General features: G+C 26.9%; 1 non-coding gene across 1 annotated transcript; it reads right to left on the bottom strand.

Moving 5' to 3' along the window:
* Nucleotides 1-5,284: 5,284 nt before the first annotated feature.
* Nucleotides 5,285-5,366, bottom strand: Trnas-uga (transfer RNA serine (anticodon UGA)). Its single transcript has one exon. It is a non-coding gene; the product is annotated as a tRNA-Ser (tRNA).
* Between the last annotated feature and the right edge of the window lie 634 nt (nucleotides 5,367-6,000).

Genomic DNA, 6,000 nt, shown 5'->3' on the forward strand with positions numbered 1-6,000 from the left:
CAGAATAACTACAATCAAGAGTGTCTAATATTTTACTATTTATTTTTGTATTTAGTGATAGAAAATACAATTAATATTAAATTTAATAAAATTATACAATTTCGTTCAAATATTTATATGTAAATTTGTTGATAATAAAATATATTAAAATTAAATTTGTTTTATATAATTTCTGATACATATTTCCATTGACAAAAGCCATTTTTGAAATATTCACAAAGAAATAAAAAGATCTTTCACTTGCAAAAAATAATAAAATAACATTATGCTTACACAATACAACCATATGATTTTTATCGAGTTATACGTGCAATAAAGGAAGTTTAACGAAATCTGTTTTATTTTAAAAAGCATAAATTTCAATAACATCAAATATGTTATCACTCATGGTTGAAAGCATTCGAACAAATTGTTAACAAATCTTATCTATTCAATTTTGTGACACACAAATTTTCATCATTTCATTAATTATTACAAGCATTTCAAACATTGACTTGATTAGAATTTTTAATTCTAGAAAATTCCCGGTACAAATCAAAACAACGGTGATGTTGGTCAACAAAAATTTTGTTGTGACTGTGGTGAAGACCTAAGTACAGAATATGATTTTTATCGAAACGCACTTACTAAAATAAAGATTATCTATTTCATGTTTGTTGTTAAATAGTGCACCGTTTCTATAGTTTTATCGAACTGCCAGTTCCACTCAAGTAAATGTTCATTCGAATGTTTTGAAACAGGAAATGAGTACACATTTCTTTTAAAAATTAATTTCATACTGCGATTTCACATTCACACAATTAATTTTCCTAGAGTTTTTCTGCTCCGAATCGTTTCCACTCATGTAATAAAGAATTATTCAAACAATCCATGTACACTTGTTGCCAGTTGTTGTAATTGACTGAGATTATTAAATTTGATTAAATGCCAGTTGAATTTAAAGCGACATAGTTTCTAATCAGGCAGAACAGTATTTACAATTGGATTCAGCTGATTTAGAAAATTAATTGAACGATTACTTTGAACGTTCTTATGCAATTATGCCTGTCGGGAATTACTTATGCACTCTTAAATTGCTATCAAATGCCCAAGTGTCTCTGCTGGCCAGATAAAACGGTATTTTCTATTTATAAATTGTTTTTAATGCTTCATCAAATGAAGAAACGGACGATGGAGGAACGTGATGAAAAATAGCATTTCGAGCAATGAGATGTTCTCAGAATTCTTTTAAAATAATATGTAAAGTTATTCTAATTTGTGTTCCAGAGGTTAATTATGCCGCAGTTCAAGTTCATTAACATTTTAGAATGACATAATTAAAACGAATACCTCTAATTTAGACACAGTTACATACATGTTATTGTGGTTGATAATATTGTATTCCTAAAAAGTATTTACCTATTAATAACTGTATTCTAAAAACAAATAAACATATAGCACTTAATACTGATAATATTTTTATATTAATAAATTTAAATAAAATATAACGTAACATAAATAAGACAAAGAGGTTAAAATAGGCTGAAAATATCATTCAAACTTTTGAAAACAAGGAATACCTTGTTTTTGTGTGTAGTTTATGACTCGTAAATATTTTACTACCTACCTACTATTAAAAATCCCGTTTAGTTTTGAAAACAATTTTGTTTATTTTTTTTTTCATGTTTGCAGTTATAATTAGTTCTAATACTTTTGTAAATGGTTATTAAATGTTGTTTAAATAATTGTTTATCCCTTAGATAAATTTTGCGTATAAATATTAAAATCACATTTTAATTATCCCGTATCAGAAAATTGAATTAAATGAGTTAAACAGGAACAATTCTATAGTTTTTAACTTCCTAATATAATAAATATATCTTTATTAAAAGTTTAAATCTGTTTTAGTTAAATCTAATTCATTATTGAATCATTTAAAGTGATTATATTATTAATAGCATTTTTACGTAATTAAATATATTTAAATGTTACTGAGATCAGTAACATTTGTTAATTGATACATTATTTTGCTTATTTTATTAATTGTGTATTGTTATATAATAATTTTATCAATTAATCTATTTGATTAAAAGTTTGATCAATTGCAAATTGCTTATTTATTATTAATAAATAACAAAAACAACAGAAAACATTAAATGACTACAACCATAAAACATTGGAAGTACAACAAAAACTGGACCTTTATTTAAATAATTAATCGTTTAACTTTTAGATAAATTTTGCCTTTAAATAATAAAATCACAATTTAATTGTATTGTATCAAAAAACTAAATTAAATCAGTTAAATTAGGTTAACAAAAACAATTTTATAATTTTAAACCTCGTAACTTAATATATCCTTATTAAAAGTTTAATTCTGTTTACTTGTCTACGTGAATAAGTAATTAAATTTAATTTATTATTGAACCGTTTAAAATAATTATATTATTAAGAACATTTTACGTAGTACTTAAATAATTTTAAGTATAACGGGAATCGGTAATATTTGTTAATTGATAAGTTATCTTGTTTACTTTATTAATTATGTTTTGTTATATCATATTTAAAAGATATTTTTATTGATTAATTTGGTTGATTAATGTTTTGATCGATTGCAAATTGCACTTCACAAAATAAAATCACTTGTTTATTATTAGTAACATCAATAATAAATTTCTTATAAAACAACAGAATATATATCAAATGACTACATCCACAAAATATGCGAAGTATAACAAAAACTGGACCTTTAGTTCAGTAATGGTAACTCGTTTAAAAACATTTTGTAGTGTTTTCATCACACAAACATTTTGTATACCCGAATTTTTGACCTTGTGTTTCATTTTCTCACTTTTGTTGTAATTTTGGTGCCTAACTGGAATTGCATTGACGCTGTACTGTTACATCGATAGAAATATCATAGACAGAAAGATGATCAGTTATTCGGAGTGGTAACCCAGATTTTGTATTTCCATACGAAATTCATTTTATTTGTTGGAAAACTTATCGATCGCAGCCCGTTAGACGTGCCGAACAACCTTATTTCGTATTCATTGATGTCGACGTAATATCCAAGTAAGTAATGATAACATATTATGTGAATATGAATGTATTCGTTATTGTCATTCCGCCACAATAAAGTCCCATGCCCATATGACGGTTACAGTAATACGAACTGTAAAACAGTGTCCATTTATTAAATTGTACTGTTAAGGCTTTATATTAAATTATTTGTAGTGGTCAGTTAGGCCGAATACAATGGATTGTTTAATACTGGAACAATTGGGACGAAAATTAAAAATCGTTGTGTTAAAAGGTTAAATGAATACCTTTTATATTTTATCTAAACAGTTTTCCCATAGTTTTCCCCATACAATGTACATTTTATTATGTATGCAAAATCGTAATTTATCTGAAGCTGGATGAACTAGAATCTCTGTAAGAAGGCTACGCTCAAGCTCAGCTGGCTCAACGATTCAAAGTTTATCGAAACTGATAACAATGCAAAAATACCAGGTCAAAGTAAAACAAGGGTTATAAACCATGATCAAGATTTTCTACGTACCTGAACATTGACGCAGATAGCAAATTGAATTTGTGGAGCACTATAACTTTAAAATAAGTCAAGTAACAATTAAGGTTTGCAGATGACGATATTAGGTCAATCATGTTACTCCATTGTTGAAGAATAATTTTATTGTGATGCAATTGCAACAATGGTTTGATCTCTAGACCTCAATCTCATTGAGCATATGTGTAATATGAAGGGCAGATGAGTGAAATAACTTCTAAACCCTGTAAACAATTTAAATCACCCTTTTTCGGTCAAGCTGTAATTAATGTCAGAGGAGAAAATGTAGTTTTTTTATGTAGTATCAGACGATATTCAGTTGTACAAATCAAAAAAATATATTTTAATCAATCTTTAGTATTTTTTATATTAGTATATGTAGTTATTTAAATTTGTAGCCTATTTGTGCATTAAAGAAGTCTTATCTACTTCTCAACTTAAAGATTATAGTATAGTGTTTTGTAGTTTATTAACATTAACATTAGTTTAAGGAACTCTGTGGAACTTCATACCGGCTTTTGGATATTTTTTATCATAGTGGCTGTAGTTCAGACAACCTCCCTGTGCTAAAAATAAATACATTTCATCAACTTATGTCCTCGGTTAAAACAACAGAGAAAAAACATTAACAATTAGAAGAATCGCAATTATACAAAGGAACTCAGTCAAGACATCTTACAAAAGTAGTAATGAAAAGAAAAAAATAATAAGAAAACATTAACCACAAGGAAAAGAGGTCGGTACTTCTCTATGAATAACAGACGTACTTCAAAAAATAAAAACAGACATTAAATCGTAAATGGTATCATGAAACGTGCGTCATTTTGTCTGAGGAACGTCTTAATGACTCTGAGTGTCATGAAGCTGTTGTAGGACGAAATTCACGATTTTAAATTAATTATTTATATTTGTATGATTATTGATCTCAAGCCCCAAAACTTGTTAATTTATTATTTGATTATGTTAAAACTGGCGTTGTTTTCAAACGTGTTTAATTTTGTATTGATTTATTATAGAACCAGCCATTTTCCATCCATATTTTAGAATAATTGAGCTTAAATAATTGGTTATCATTAAAACTAATTGGTTTAATTGGATATTTTTAAATTTTGTTGAAAAATCTCCCTTAGCTAGGTCATATTACCCACCGCTACATTATACTTGTAACAATATCATCGATAAAAATAGAAAATCTGTGTCGGAATCCAAATGAAAATTGAGATAAAGGGGTGCATATGTTTCACCCTCTGTATGTAAATAAATGTGATTCACAAATGGATAGTACAACAATATCGGTTTTCAAGACGGACGAAAAACTCTTTGATTTATACCATGGGAAGTGCAGACGCATTGAAATCGAATGTCTCGGCCGTTACCTTTAAGGGGATTATGGGATTAAGTCCTCATCGTATTTTTATGTAGGTCGTCTGTGTTTTTCTTTGTTCACCATTATATTTATTACCAGTACTGGTTAGATTCGGAAAGGTGGTAAAATTTTTACAAAATAAACCTGTTGAGGTTATTCAACAGTAATTGTTATTTAATATACAGTTTTTTTTTGAAAAGGGGTTGTGTTAATATGTGCATTACATATGTAAATTTACTGTGGATGCAGTCTTCAAAGGTTATTTATATATTTCGCTAATAAAGTAAAAAAGTGGAAAACATGTTTACTAAAAAATAAATTAGTAGTAAAAAAACTATTAAAAATTTGTAATTAAACTTAAAAAGTTTCGCTGCGGACAGGATTCGAACCTGTGCGGGTAGAACCCAATGGATTTCAAGTCCATCTCCTTAACCACTCGGACACCGCAGCTGTGTTGAATACTTGTCGGTGTCACGCATGCTAAGTCTCACTTTTGAAAATTTTGCTCAAAATTAACAATCGTTAATACTACAGTTTTATACGTAACTGTAAATAACAGACCACATTTTAGTTTCATCTAATAAAAGTTTTTTTAATAATTTATTTAAAATAAAATGAATGATTGTTAATTTGTGAGTACAATGCATTAGGTAGTCAACCCACGTCACATTACCTAGTAAATTTGTTGCCTACCTATGACACCATAAATAATTATTTACAAAAAAATAAATATTTAATTTCAACAACAAATTAAAAAGAAAGGACGCAGAAAAAAGAGAATATATATATAATATGAGGTTTGTTTTTAATGAAAGTTTTTTTATAATTAATTATCATTTAAAATATAATTCATAAATTACTTTTTTGATTAAACAACTTTAAAGTTTTTTGTTTGTATTATTTTTGTAATTTACCTTACATGAATAATATAACATATATTTATCCCGTAATATTAATTTCTTAGTACTCACCAGCCATTTTCAAGTTTTGTTTCTAATATCAACAAGAATAAGATACTAGTTTACCCATTTAAATAATGCAGAAATTCACTTGTATGTATAAATAAATAAATAAATAAATATAT

This window comes from Aethina tumida, chromosome 1 (assembly GCF_024364675.1).
Source record: "Aethina tumida isolate Nest 87 chromosome 1, icAetTumi1.1, whole genome shotgun sequence".
Classification (NCBI taxonomy): domain Eukaryota; kingdom Metazoa; phylum Arthropoda; class Insecta; order Coleoptera; family Nitidulidae; genus Aethina; species Aethina tumida.